This window comes from Pan paniscus, chromosome 8 (assembly GCF_029289425.2).
Source record: "Pan paniscus chromosome 8, NHGRI_mPanPan1-v2.0_pri, whole genome shotgun sequence".
In the NCBI taxonomy this organism is placed as follows: domain Eukaryota; kingdom Metazoa; phylum Chordata; class Mammalia; order Primates; family Hominidae; genus Pan; species Pan paniscus.
Window position 1 is genome coordinate 23,037,571 of NC_073257.2, and position 15,739 is coordinate 23,053,309.

Here is a 15,739-nt window from a genome sequence, read left to right on the forward strand (position 1 = left end):
TTTTTATCATAAGTGATGGGCAAATGCTTTTTCTGTATCAACTGGTATTATCATTTGATTTTTCTTTTTTATTCTGCTAATATGGTGGATTACATTAATTGATTTTCCAATGTTGAACCAGGTTGGCATCCTTGGAATAAACCCTATTTAGTCTTGATATATAATTCTTCATATATATTACTGAATTCTATTTGTCATGTTTTATTAAGGATTCTCATGTCTGTTTTCCTCAGGGATACTGATTTGCAGTTTTTTTCTGTCAATATGTTTGTTTGGTTTTGATATCATGGTAATATTAGCTTCATAAAAAGTATTGGAAGGTGTTTTCTCCTGTTCTGCTTTTTGGAAGAGATTGTGTAGAATTGGTGTTAGTTCTGTATTAGATATTTAGTCTTGGTATTAGGGTCCCAAATTCTCCAATGAAACCATCTGGGCCTGGATATTTAAGAGTTTTTAAATTATGAATTTATTTTCTGAATTGTTACAGAGCTATTCAAACCATTCATTTCATATTGAGTGAATTGTGGTAGCTTTGTGTTTTTTAAGGAAGTGATTCATTTCATCATATGTGTCAAATATATGTGTATATGAATATTCATAATACATTATTTCCTTATTGTACTTTTGATATCTGCATGGTCTGTAATAACATACCCCATTTTATTCCTGATAATGGCAATTTGCATATTCTTTTTTTCTTTGTCAGTCTTGCTAGATGTTTGTCAGTTTTATTGATTTTTAAAAAATAGCCCTAGTTTTTCTATTTCCAATTGTAATGATTTCTGCTCTTTATGATTTCTTTCCTTTTGCTTGCTTTGATTTTATTTTGCTCTGCTATTTTGAAGTTCTTGAGATGAGAAGTTACATTATTGATTTGCGACATTTCTTCCTTTCTGATGCATTTAGTGCTTTCAGTTTCCTTCAAAATTGGATTATCTGTATCCCCCAAAATTTTATTACATTATGTATTCCTTATCATTCAGTTTAATATTTTCTATTTCCCTTGAGACTTGCATTTTAACCCATAGATTATGTAGAAGTGGGCTGTTTAGTTTCAATAGGTTAGAATATTTCCCTATCATTCTGAATTGATTTTAGTTTGATTGCATTGTGATTAGAGAACACATGATGCATGATTTCTGTTTTTTACATTTATTAAGATTTGTTTTATCCATAGGATATTAACTATCTTGGTATGTGTTTTATGGGCACTTGACAATAATTCATATACTGCTATTGCTGAGTGGGATATTCTATAAATATTTGTTAGATCCTGTTCTTTGATGGTGGTGGTGTTGAGTTCTTGTGTATCCTTGCTAATTTTCTATCTAGTTATTCTATCAATTGCGGAAAGCAGAATGTTAAAGTCTATAACTCTAATTGCGAATTTTTCTACTATTTTTCAGTTCTAATTTTTGCTTCACATATTTTGCAACCCTGTGCTTGATGTATACACACTTAGGATTGTTATATCTTCTTGGTAGATTGAACTTTTGTCATTATGTAACCTCCATCTCTGTCTCTGATGTATTTCTTTGCTTGGAAATCAGATATTAATATAGCCACTCCTGCTTTCGCTTGATTAATGTTTGTATGATATATCTTTTTCCATTATTTTACTTTCAAGCTGCTTATACCATTATGTTTTAAGTGATTTTATTATGGATAGTATATCATTGGAACATACTTTTAAATTCACTCTGCCAATCTCTGTTTGTTACTGGTATATTTAGATCATTTACATTTAATTTAATTTACTTTTAATGTAATTACTAATTTGTTATGGCTTAAGTCTAGCATTTCATTTTTTATTGTATGTTTATACTCTGTTTTGCATTTCTGTTTTCTTTTTCTTTTCTTCTTGTGGATTACTTGAACAATTGTTAGATTTCCCTTTTGGTTTATCTATAGCATTTTCAAGTGTATCTCTGTGCATAGCCTTTATAGTAGTCACTCTAAGTATTACATGATATATTAAAAGCTTATCACGATCTGCTGATATCATCATTTTACCAGTTTAAGTGAAGTATAGAAAACTTATCTTCCTCTATGTCCTCTTACAACACCCCTGTTTATAATGTAATTGTCTTAAATATTTTTCACTATATACGTTTAGATACACATAATTTTTGCTTCAACTGCCCAACATAATTTTTAAAACTTAAGGAAATCCAGTTGTATTAACTACATTATTGCTTACTTGTACTTGTTCCTTCCTGATGTCCTGATGCTTATTCTTTCATGGTATTTTTCCACTTAGAAAACTTCCTTTAGCCATTCTTTTAGGGTAAGTCTGCATGTGACAAATTCTCTTAGTTTCCCTTAAAACTGTTCTCATTTTCCCCTTCATTCTTGAAGAATATTTTCACTGGATATAGGATTCTTCTTGACAGTTGTTTTCAGTATCTGAAAAATATTTTGTCACTTCCTTCTGGCTTCCATAGTTGCTGATGAGAAATCGATAGTCATTCTAATTGTTTTTGCTATAGGTAAGGCATCATTTTTACTCTGGCTGCTTTCAAGATGTTTATCTTTCGTTTTCAGAAGCTTGATTATGTGCCTTGGCAGAAATTTATTTGGATATATCCTGTAGGTTTATGTCTCTTAATAGATTTGGGGTATTTTCCAGCATTATTTCTTTGAGTACTTTTTTACCACTACCCACCTCCTTCTTTCCATCTGAAATTCAAATGACATGAGAGTTAGATATTTTTGTTATAGCCCTATATGTCCCTGATACATTTCTGAGTCCATGTTTTTTTTCTTTTTTCAGTGTATTTCTCTCTATTCAGAATATGTCATTCTATATTTCAGTTCACTGATTTTTCTTCTGATCCCTTAATTCTGCTGTTGAACGCATCCACTGAGCTTTTTATTTTGGTTATCATATTTCTCATTTCTGAAATTACCATTTGCTTCTTCTCTATAACTTCTCTTTCCTTGCTGAAGCTTTCTTTTCTTTCCATTTGCTTCAAGTATGTTTGTAATTGCTTGTTGAAGTATTTTTATCATGGCTTCTTTTAAAACCTTTGTCAGATAAACCAAATATGTCTGTCATCAAGGTGTTGGCATCTATTGATTTTTTCCATTCATTTTGAGATCTATCTTCCTGGTTCTTTTAATGATGACTGGTTTTTTAAATTAAAACCTAGACATTTTTGTCTTAATATGAGACTATTAATTAATTACAACTTTGGTTTCACTGGCTTTCTCTGACATGCCTATGTCAAGGAAACAGGAGATTTCCTAATGGAGGGTACTGCCTCATTAATGCCAGGTAGAGATAGAGGTCCATGTTAACCACTTAACCTTCTTTAACACATAAGTTGGGGGAGGGCTCCTTTTTTACTACAGGGTTAGGATATGCTTTCTGCATCCTCAGGTAACCTCCACTGACACCATGGTGAGGGTGACTTTATTACCACTGGATGAAAGTTCTGACTCTCCACCAGGCTGCTTCTGATCCCAGCTCAGCAGAGATGAGAAAAGACACCTTATTACTGCAAGTACACTTGGAAGTTCAGGCTCCCCTACATAGAGACCACTAACACCAAGGAGAAGAGGCAAAGGGAAAGGGGGACCTCATTACTGGTCAGTGGGGATTAAAGTTCTAGCTCTCTACTTGGTCTTCTTTGACACCACCCCACTGGGGCCTTGGAATACCTTGTTACAGCTTGGTGAGGGTAAAATTCTAGGTTCCCCACTCAGCCTCTGCTACTATGAGTATGGCTGAAATCATGAACTCATCTGAAGTACAGCAGATATTACCTGTTAAAACACTACCTAGCAGATAATTTTATGTCTTGCTAGGCTGCTGCTTTTCTGATCATTTGGGTAGGGTAAAGAGAATAAACTTTTGTTGAGCTTTTTAAAATGTGCCTATTGCTATTTCTGAATTGGCAATGACTTCAGCTCTATATCTGGGAACTCATCACCATGTTATCTTCAGATCTCAAGTTCCCTAGATGGTCTACCACCTTCTTTCCACCTTTCAAAGTCTTGTGTTTGGTTTATACATAATGTCCAGAGATTTGAGTTGTATATAGACAAAGGAATAAGGAAAAGTGTGTCTACTCCATTTGCCCAGAAGCAGAGGTTGGTATTCTCTCATTTTTTTTTAAGTTTTACTTATCCTTAAATTCTTATCCCTCTTGCAACAGCAAAATGAAGAAAAAAAATTTCCTCACATTGTCCTGTTTCCTACTGAAAGTAAAAAAGATCATTGGAGCTTCTCTCTTGAGTCTCGTGCTTTTTTTTGTTTCCACCAGCTCTCATCAAATTCTTAAGATGCACTTCGTGTGTGTGTGTGTGTGTGTGTGTGTGTGTGTGTGTGTGTGTATCTGTGTCTGTGTCTATATAGGTATGTGCTGATAAATTATTCCAACTCATTCTCAATTTCTGTCACCAACTGGTTCTGGAATGAGTGAGGGTCCTAAAAAGGCTAATATTTAATGATCTTCAAATATTATCAAAGTGACCACCAGAAAGATTGATGTAAATCAAACTTCACTGTCAAGAGACAACCATCATATCCACCTGCCCCACTCCACCCATTCCCTACCCCAATCTGTTTTCCCTTAAGAAAGAGCAGAGGCTCTAGAACTTGTAGGAATATAAACTTGAAAAGCAGGAGTTATAATCCTGGACTCTGGAAGAATGCATAAACAATGCAGCTACTATCTACCACAGTTGTCCACCTCCTGTGAATTTTTTTTTTTTTTTTTTTTTGAGATGGAGTCTCTGTTGTCCAGGCTGGAGTGCAGAGGTGCAATCTTGGCTCACTGCAACCTCTACTTCCTGGATTCTGCCTAAGCCTCCCGAGTAGCTGGGATTACAGGCACGTACCACCACACCTGGCTAATTTTTGTATTTTCAGTAAAGACGGGGATTCCCCATGTTGGCCAGGCTGATCTCAAACTCCTGACCTAAAGTGATCCACCTGCCTCAGCCTCCCAAAGTGCTGAGATTACGGGCATGAGCCACCGCGCCTGGCTACCTCCTGTGCATATTAAAGCCACGTTCCACAGCGGAGATCCAGGCAAAGGATGTGCTTTGTAGACCACATGATGGAGATTTGGGGTGTTTAGTTCTCAGTTCATAGGAAAGGCCGGAAACCAGTTCACTTCGTCATTTCAGCGATCGCTGTACTAGGTTTCAGGCACTTCAATGTAACGTTGACATGAGCCCTTCCTTTTCTTTCTTTTTCTTTTTTAATAAACAGCCAGTTTTACTGAAAAACTGGCTGTTGTTACTTCCTGATTCTATGGAACTCTAAGTCAAAATCATAAAAGATAGCATCTAAGCATATTTCATACTAACATCCGGAAATACTCACAGTGCCTAAATTTTGAGAAACAAAATGTCCCCCAGCTTTTCGCTGATACTTCCACCAGTGTCACAGGATTATTTGTTTTAGATTTTTTTTCTTTCCAAGCAGGCCTGGAGGTAAATGAGCTACTTGGAAAAGATTGTTCTCAGAGTCTCAACAGGTCAGGTACAAATGCAAAAAATCTACAAAATACTAAGGATTGGGGCTGGGAGTTGGAAGTTCTCATAACTGCATAGTCCAGAGGATATAGTAGGGATTAGCATGATCCCACTAGCTACCTAGAAGGTAGAAAGGGGAGATACAAAATTTCCAAATAAGCACATCCTCAAACATGCATGGAAAAATTATGGTCAACTGAGAGACCAGGGTGGAAAGGAGAGGAATTTGTGGGAAGATGGAGGGTGTGCTATATGGATGTGAAGTTCTTCTGAATGTTTTTGAATTCAATTTTCCTCCATCTAAATGAAAGCTGACTTTATAAAATAGCACTTTTGGGAGGAAGGTAGAAGGAGGAATCATGCTAAAAAAAATTAGCACATTCTAAGTGATCAGATGTGATCTTTAATATTGAGAGCCCTCAAATTTAGTCATTGGAAAGAGTCAAGCCCGGTTCCAGGGCTAGCATCTAATTAGTTTACAACTTCCTGAATCAATACCAAACAAGTGATGAAATAAAGTAGATAAACTAGCTTTCTATAGCATTTACCTTTATTTTCTGTGTGCTACATAAGGTACCAGAGGAAAGAGCATTTGCAAAAAATAAAAACAAAAATGAATAAGCCCAGAACAACTTGGGGATACTATCTTCGTCTTGGACTGGTTTATACTGGAACTCCTGGGAAGTGTCTGTGCTGTCTCTCACAGACAAATACAAAAAAAAAAAAATATTCATGCTCCTTGCAATAGGCAGTCAAATTGTGCATCCTACCTCAAACAGATAAGCCTTCACGGTTGTACCATGCTGTCTTGCAGGTAAAAGGAAAACCACTGACCCCACTGAGTGACTCGCAATACTACTTGAACATGGAAATGCCAGATGGATTGAAAGTGACAGACCTAATAAGCAGCTTCCAGAATCTGCATGAATCTAATTGCAGAAAATCCTTAGTGCAGCTGCTTCTATTTGCTTCCTCAAATCCTTAAGCCAAACAACCTACATCAGAGAGTCTCGGCATGCTCTTGAATGGCCCAAGCCATCTGAAATGTCCTGTCGGATTTATCTAAACCCTGGCTCCAATTAGGAATTATTCAGGGACTTTTCCCAATAGTCCACAGGGAGAAATGTCAGTTAGGCATACTGGTTGTGTGTATGTCTTATTGATCAGATTTTCAATACTTCCCTCACCCAGATTTCTTAAACAGATGTATGTCTGTGTCTGTGTGTGTGTGTGTGTGTGTGTGTGTGTGTGTGTATTTTTTTTGAGATGGAGTCTCGCTCTGTCACCCAGGCTGGAATGCAATGGCGTGATCTCGGCTCACTGCAACCTCCACCTCCGCCATTCAAGTAGCTGGGATTACAGGCACCCGCCACCATGCCCAGCTAATTTTTGTATTTTTAGTAGAGACAGGGTTTCACTATCTTAGCCAGGTTGGTCTTGAACTCCTGACCTCGTGATCCACTCGCCTCGGCCTCCCAAAGTGCTGGGATTACAGGTGTGAGCCACTGCGCCCGGCCCAGATATATATTTTCAATTAATGCAATAATAATGATCAAACATCTTGAATCCCAAAGTGGCTATATGGTTGGGTAAAGCTAAAACATACTTTTATTGAGAAATGTGTAATTCCTAAGAATCTGATGCAATCTAGGATTGGAGGTTCTGTTTAACTTTATTTCCCATTGTTTTGCTTGCATGCTGAATTTTCCTTCAGGTACTGGAAGGATCATAATGTGGATGTAAAGAGTTGGAAAGGACTGGACATTACTCTGTTGTCTTTGAGTAAACTGTCCTAGCTCTATTATGCCTGCTTGTGATGTTGATATAGACTGAATTTTTGTGTTTCCCCACAATATTTATGTGAAAATCCTCACCCCCAATGTAACAATATTAGGAAGTGGGAACTTTAGGAGGTGACAGGGTCATAAAGGTGGGGCCCTTATTAATGGGATTAGTGCCCCAATTCCCAGACAGTCCATTTGCCCTTTCCACCAAATGAGACTACAGTGAGAACATAGGAATCTGACCTCATCAGGCACCAAATCTGCCAGCTTCTGAATCTTAAAATTCCCAGCCTTCAGAACTATGATATTTAATTTTTTTATTGTCTGTAAGCCACCTAGTCTATAGTATTTTTGTAATATCAGCCAGAATGGACCAAGACATCCTTCTACAGAATAAATCCCAGCCTGCCCCAGGAAGAAAACCTTTGACTCTAGAAAATAATCTGTGTCTCTGCTGCCATCTCTTGTCAAAGAGGCCCTTTGAGATTAGCCACACATACTGCAAACTCACTGCTTCAGCTTTGGTGCAGTTGTGGAAAACTGAAAAAGGGACCACTGTAGTTGCTTTGCAGAAAAGCCCCTACAGTACATTGAGGGTGAATTCCTAGAGGACTCAAAGGATTAGGTGTTTTCATTTTCCCCATCAACAAGCACAACCATGAGTCAGAGATGGAGGGGCCACCAGTGACCCTACATTGACCTTGCCAATGAACTTGAATTGTGCTCTTTCTACAACCAAGGCCCAGCACCTGCAAAGGCATTTCTCCATGGCTGGGAGGGATTCTGGCTTCTGCACCTATCTGTTCTTGCCTGTGCGTTGCATTGCTAGCCCTGCTCCTTCTTCCTTGGAAACAAATTATACTTATCCAACCCATAATTGCCTTTAATATTAATTTATTAGATCTTTCTTGGTTAAGGCTTCATTTTAGTGATGATCCCTCTGGATGGACATTTTATCATTAGATTCACTTCCTATTCACAAACCTGTAAGTGCTATTATCCTGAATGAAAATTAGATATTTTCACTAATGAAAAGTCATCTCCGTAATACTTGATTCAGAATGTGAGTGGCTTTTAGCCCTCTGTGCAACTAGCTTCCTAGTAATAGGAGCATTTCGCAATACTTCTTTTAGGTTGTGTTGTTTGTGTGGTCCTGCCTAGTAAGCCAAAAACTGAACAGCGGAGGAATGAGAGGAGAGATGGCATAAAATAGCAATATCTTCTTTGCGTTTATCTTCATCTTGCCAAAAGTTTAATATTCCCCCAAGTAATATTTCATCAATGTAGTGGTTTTCTCATTCACTCATTCATTCATTCATCAAATACTTATTGGCACTGACGGTGTGCTTCAGGCTATGTTCTTGTCACTAGGGTGCTGGCAGTAAACAAAATGGGTAATGCCCCTGTCCTCTTGGAGCTTACATTCTAATAGCTGTAGTGAAAACCAGCACATAGATAATTTAGTATCAGATAGTGATAAGTGTCAGGAAGAAAATAACTCAGGGAAGAAGAGTGCTGGGCAGTGGATGGACCCTTCTGGATGACATCCACAAAGGTGATCTCTGAGCAGAAATCTAAATTTAAACTGGAATAAGCCTTGCAAAGATCTGGGGTAAGAGCCTTCTAGATAGGGGGCATAGCAAATGCAAAAGTCTTGAAGGGAGAAGGAGCAAGGGATGTTCCCAGAATACAAAGGCCAGAGGCACTAAAGGGAAAAGGATAAAGGAGTAAGGTGAAAGGGAACTCAGAGAGGCGGCATCAGCAGGCTGTGTGGGCCCCATAGGCCTGGCTGGAGCTTGGATTCAGTTCTGCATGAGATGGAGTGAGTGTCAGGGTTTTCAGCTAGAGAGTTATATGATCTCTTTTACTTTAAAATATATGTATACAGGCTGGGCATGGTGGCTCACGCCTGTAATCTCAGCACTTTGGGAGGCCAAGGTGGACAGATCACCTGAGGTCAGGAGTTCAAGACCAGCCTGGCGAAAATGGCAAAACTCCATCTCTACTGGAAAATACAAAAATTAGCTGGGCATGGTGGTGGTCACCTGTAATCCCAGCCACTGGAGAGACTGAGGCAGGGAGAATTGCTTGAACCTGGCAGGTGGAGGTTGCAGTGAGCTGAGATCATGCCACTGCATTCCAGCCTGGGTGACAGAGTAAGACTCCATCTCAAAACTAAATAAATAAATAAAATATATGTATACATATATTTTTAATGTGTATATATATTTATATACGGGTGTGTTTGGATTATATTGACTGCTGTTTGGTGAATAAAGTGTAAAGGAAAAAAGCAAAAATAAGAACGGATAATGATAGTTAAGTAAATAAACTCAGCAGAGACTCTGGGAGCTTTTGTCTTGAAGGCAGTATGTGTAGTGGATATCAGTATAGCTTCACAGCTGCCCACAGTTTAAATGTCACTTCTACTATGAGATCTCGGGTAATTTCTTTCAATCTATCTGCACCTCAGTTTCCTCAACTATAAAATGTAAATAATAATATTACCTACTTCAAGGGTTGTTGTAAGAATCAGATGAATAAATACAAATAGCCACTTCAAACCGCCAGCAGCCCAGTAAGAACCATATCAAGGCCTGCTACTCTTGTTTTCTTTATTGAGGCTACAAATTTGCACTCATAGTCCCCCTTTTCAAATTGATTAAAATATTTTGAAATGCAAAAATGATATCTGTTTCTTCTTCGTAAAGAGCCAACACAAGATTGCAAATGTCAGACCTTCAACTGATATCTGTTGAACTGAATTATTGTAACCCTGGAACACAGGGATGTCAAAATCAGTATATTCCAGAAGGACTATGAGGATCTGGCAAAGTATCCTTATTTTTCTCTCTGGGTATTTAATTTTTTATCAACTAATCAGCTCCTTGCTCTAGGGTATAAATGAAACAAGCAAGTAAAGAGCTTGATGTGGATGAAATAGCATGCCTCCTCCTCACTCTGAAGCCTAGAGTGGGAGCTCAGTCAACATCTGTGCTGCTGATGGCAACGTCAGTTGTGACAGGATTTGGAAGGCATGGCACCACATGTCAACAGTACCATACCATCACAATAGAAAAGAATGAATTCTCTACTGCCGACGCACATTAAACACAAGACCTTCCTTCTGAGAAGCCCAGTCTAGGTACTTTTGGAACGCTTTTTTTTTTTTTTTTTTTTGAGACAGAGTCTTGCTCTGTTGCCTAGGCTGGAGTGCAGTGGCGTGATCTCTGCTCACTGCAACCTCCACCTCCCAGGTCAAGTGATTCTCCTGCCCTCAGCCTCCTGCCTCAGCCTCCTGAGATTACAGGCATGCGCCACCAGGCCCGGCTAACTTTTTTTGTATTTTTAGTAGAGGTAGGGTTTCACCGTGTTGGCCAGGCTGGTCTCTAACTCCCGAACTCAAATGATCTGCCCACCTCAGCTTCCCAAAGTGCTGGGATTATAGGCGTAAGCCACCGCTCCTGGTCTAGAACTCTTAACAGGATCAATTAAAGACATTTTTGTTTCTGCTGTTTGGTCAGTTCCTCCCCTCCTGTTAAGCCACAGTTGTCTCTTTAGTTCCTCTACTGAATTTCGTTTGGCATCAGAAGATTTAAAGATTAGCTATTAGTCCTAGTGGGTGGTCAAATCAATACCCTGGCCACCATCCCAGGCTTAAAAGAAATGCTCTTGTGATGATTTTAGCCCACTGCTTTATAAGAAGCTGCCTGTCCCCAAAAGTCAAGGCCCCACAGTTCACTGATTCATTCGATACCATGAAAACGGTGCCATGGTGGTGGTTTTCTGGTGATGCACAAGGCTGTTCGGATCACCCACTCCTTCACTGAATGTTCTTGGTTATGCGCAATGATAATAATCAGTGTCATTAAAGGATTCAACTTAAGCATTAATAATGGACCAACTTCTGTGTACCTCAGTAGTTCACAGGACACTGGAGATTTTTGCCCCTTTTTTGTTGTGTTTTTATTGTTATGAACATGCTGTGACATACTGAAGAAGTCGTATCACCCTATCAAATCTAGTAATCAAAGGGTGGCAGCTGTCACAACCACATCATCTTCCCATCTAGTCCTGCTAGACCTGATTCACTGAAAGAGCAGTACTTCTTTTATCCGATATGATCAGCTTACTAGGATCAGAAGATTTCCTTCTTTGATTTTCTATTTTAAGGCTTTTTAAAAAGGAAAATGAAGGCTATGAATCCATGACAGTAACTACTTCTGTCCAGTTAAATATAATCCTCCTCCTTCATCCAATATAAACTGGGGAAGAGAAAAAATAACATAAACACCAAAAATAAGAGTAGCAAGGAAACCTCATTTTATCCCAGGGCTTCAAGATTTTTTTTTTTTTAGCAGGGTTGCCCACATATAGCAGAAAGTTCAAATTACAGTAAAATATCCAAGATGATAAAATAATCCAAAAGGTGTATCTTAAATCTCTAAATTATACAGCGTTGACTTTTTTAAAAGACTTTTAACTTTTAAAGATATAAACTCGCAGATTTCACTTACAGACCATGCCACATTCTGCATTAGACCCATAGAAGGGACAAAAGCAATATATCTTAGCAAAGCCTGGTTCCCTCTCTATGCAAAGTATAGATCCCTCTCTAAGCAAAGCCTAGGTTTCTCCCTAAGCAAAGCCTAGGTCCCTGTCTAAGCAAAACCTAGATCTCTCTCTAAGCTAAGCCTCGATCCCTCTCTGAGCAAAGCCTAGATCCCTCTCTGAGCAAAGCCTAGACCTCCCTCTTGCCAGCAATGGAAGAGAGCCTTCCACTTGCTCTCACTTACTCAACACCCTGGAGCCGTCCACTCTGGGTAGATTGCTGACAGGTTTATTCATATTCTTTGCTAAGCACACAGAACTCCTGGGAGCTTTCCAAGATGTTATTCCCAGACCCTCAGGAAATATATGCAAATATGAAGTTCTTGATTTCAAACACCGTAGAATGAGAGATGGTATAACTCAGTTTGGGATATTATAAGTGGAGAAGTTTGCAGAGACAATTGGCTATAGAAAGTAGCTCGTTACACTAACTGATCGATTCATGGAATTTTTTTTTTTAAATCAGTTGGCCAAGTATGTAACTGACCTACTGATGAATCCACTTAGTCAAATACTCCTTTTAATAGTTATTGGGGAACATCTGTGGACTCAGCATAATTGAGGTGAGGTAGAGAATAAAGAAAAATGAAAGCGTGGTCCCTGATCACCAGGAACTTACTTGAAGGATGTTAACACAAGAAACAGCAAGCACAAAGCAGCATGTCATCAAGTGCTGGAAGCTTCCTGGCACTTCCTGAGGGAGGGCTTTGAGCCCTGGCCGAGAGCAGGAGCCTACAGGATAAGCCTGGGAGAGAATGGGATGAGGACGTGGATTCAGACGTGGCGAGAAGAACGATTTGGTTATAATGGCTGATGTTGGAAATAGTCGGTGGTGGATGGGGGTGTGTCTTAAATCTCTAAAGATTTAAGACATTTAAGGCATTGACAACAGGGGTGCTTTTAGGGGCCTCCTCTGAAGAAAATGAATAGCCAGAGATTGTTTAATCCATGGGTTAAACAGAGAACGAACAAATCAAGAGCGTGAGTGTTAATTCCTAAAACCGCTATTGTGTCATGTGGCATGATTCAAATTATTGCTCCCAGATCAATCTTACCGTTCATCTCCTCATCAGCAAAATTGGAATAACCTCTGGATGGCTTGCAAAGCACAGCTAATTAACATTTATGACAAGCAAGGAGTTATATAACAGGTTATGTAAATGCATCATAGCAGCAAGGACTGAAATGTTTTGCCTGTGGCATTTGGATTTGAAAGGAGATCTCCAAATACAAGAACAAAGCTCCACCAAGTAGGCTGAGAGCTACTAGGGACAGAGGGTCCTGAGCAGGTGACACACCCTCAGATCTAACTGTGGGAACACTGGACTCTACAATGGCACCTGATCACCTTTTATAAACTTTGTGCCAAGCTCTCACAATCAATTCTGTATGTATAATGAAGCCAGAAGACACTAGCTGTGTAAACTCATGAAATCACACCATTCAATTATGTGCTAAAACTAGTCATGTTCATACAATGACATATTCCCAAATCCACCATTGGAGTCATATCACATATCTTAATCATGTTGACTAAAGCTCATTCATTGGAGCTGAAATCTCTTCTATTACTATATAGTTTTCAAGCACTGGTATATAGTAGTTGAATATTTATATTTAATAATAAGGAAAAACAAACAAGATTCAGTCTGGTAAAAGACCGAGTGATCCTGAGAGAGCAAAAAGGATCATTTGAACTCAAAAGAATCCTTTTTAGCTCAGTGTCCCACTGTGACTCACTGATACTCTGTTATTATCCCCGTTAACGCCACTTGAAACAAAGAAGGAAAAAAATGTAGCCCAGAGGGAATTCATGACTCAAGGTCACAGTGCAAGACAAGCCAAGTTGGAAAGATCAGGAATCAGAAATAAGAGATTGCCTCCTGTATCGCCATTTAGTAGTCATGCGAATTTGGGTCAGTCACTAAACCAGTTTCCTTCTCTGAAAAGTAGAGATGCCATATTTTATGGATCCTAAGATGCACATTATCTTTCGCATTGAACATCTCCGAAACAGGGAAACATCTTAATGATGGATGATGTCACTTAATTGGCAACATTTTTCTTGCTTAGTCATAAATGAAATAATGGTGCGTTTAAAATCCACCAATCTTAGATTTGATAAGAGACGGTAGTAATAACCAGCTCGGGTGAGACTATGTCAGTGTACTACAACCATGGAAAGCAGATACTGGACTGAGGAAATGATTCCAAGCAAAGAAGCTCATTTGGTGACTGGCGTTTGCTAGGCTGAGAAAAAGTTAACTTGTTGAAAAAACAAACAAACTAAAAAAAAAACCCTAGTCCTAACTTTTGGACTGCGTGACTATTTCTGACAATCTTAAAATATCAGACTAGGGGTAGGCAATAGGCATCTCTTGGTCAGTGCAAACAAAACAACCAGAAGGTTCATGGGATGTATCTGAGAAGTCTATTATTTAAATCTGAATTCCATATTAGCTTGTCATCTTGATATTTTTGACAAGTGCATGTAAGGATTTTTGACACTGAGGAAGTTTCCAATATACTTTTACTATATAAAAAAATGTAAAATACATAACTATGTTGCTAAATTGCTACTGTTTATTTTAAGAAATAAAACATTCATCATCTTAAAATTCTGCACTTCTGTACACTGATTGCTATGTGGTAAGGGTGAGGGTAGCAGCAAATTATAGTCAATTCGGCAGCACAGATAAACTGCAGCTGTTTTTAGTTCTGTTTCTGCAACATCCATAGTGGAATTCAGAATTTACTGAGAGCTGGTTTTTCTCATTTTACTGGCAAAAGAATTGCTGGCTTAATTACCCTCGGGGGTCCTGTGTAAATTATGTCCATAGATCTGGAGAGAGAAGATGGCAGAAAATAAATACTCAGCATCATTAAAAAAAAAAGCAAAAATCACCTTGGCTGAGTTTGAGTTCTCTCCCCACCCCTTGCCACCCGGGCAACTCTGGAAGGGGGAGACAAGTCCCTTTCAGTTCTTCTAGAAACACTCTTCTCAGACAATCCCTCTCAGCCTGCTGTCTTCATTCCCCATGGACAAACCAGCCTGGCCTTAGAGGGCGGCACTCACCTCTTTTTTCTCCTTCCACAGCACAGCATGTCCCCTCTTTGAGAGAACCGTAGGATCCCACGCATCACCTTCACTCATTACTGGATGTTGCAGCTACTAGAAGAGCTGTGTGGAAACAGCAGTGCATGAATTTATTGAATTTTTCCTGTGAAAGAAGGACCAGCAACATAATATCTAATATTTATTATTATTACTTTACTCTATGCAATTTATCTCATTTAGGCCCCTTACAATTACTGGAATCATAGACAGGCATGATTAGGGTTATTCTGAATTCAATCGCTATAGCTTGAGGGGGACTGAACTTCAACGGGAGGCTTCCCAGGCTGAGGGGGAACTGGCCTGAAGTGGTAGGAGGTGGCCTCAGTTTCCAGCCAAACCCAGGCAGTCTGATCCTGGAGCCCACACTTTTAATCAGCTTCCTCATGTTCCCCTTCCTGGTATAAGAATTCTGATTACAAGGGAGGAAAGGAAAACACAGAAAGGAAAACAGGGAGGTTGTCAACCCTTCACCACCCTGACCCTGGTCAGCTCCATTCATAACAAATAACAAATAACATCATCACAAATAGGATGTTTTGACATGTGCCTGTCTCCTGGAGTTCAGGCCAATACTCAGGGCCCATATTCTACATCTGAAGCCTGGATCCCTTAGTGAAATGCACCGGAGACATCTGCCCAGGCTGATGTCAGGTCTTAGGAGGCAATTTTCCCTGCAGCATGGGAAGGGTAGGCAGAGGCGATTTTCCCTGCAACATGGGAAAGATAGTCAGAGACAGTA

At 39.1% G+C, this 15,739-nt stretch overlaps 1 protein-coding gene and 1 long non-coding RNA gene across 2 annotated transcripts in view; one reads left to right on the forward strand and one right to left on the reverse strand.

The window, feature by feature from the left end:
* The window catches only part of CELF2 (CUGBP Elav-like family member 2), an 867,789-nt gene that overhangs the window by 40,263 nt on the left and 811,787 nt on the right, over nucleotides 1-15,739 (forward strand). The window lies entirely within an intron of this gene.
* The window catches only part of LOC117974494 (uncharacterized), a 58,208-nt gene that overhangs the window by 16,645 nt on the left and 25,824 nt on the right, over nucleotides 1-15,739 (reverse strand). Inside the window, exon 2 of the long non-coding RNA XR_004664513.2 lies at nucleotides 12,502-15,063. This is a non-coding gene — a long non-coding RNA (uncharacterized LOC117974494). The remainder of the gene's footprint in view (nucleotides 1-12,501; nucleotides 15,064-15,739) is intronic.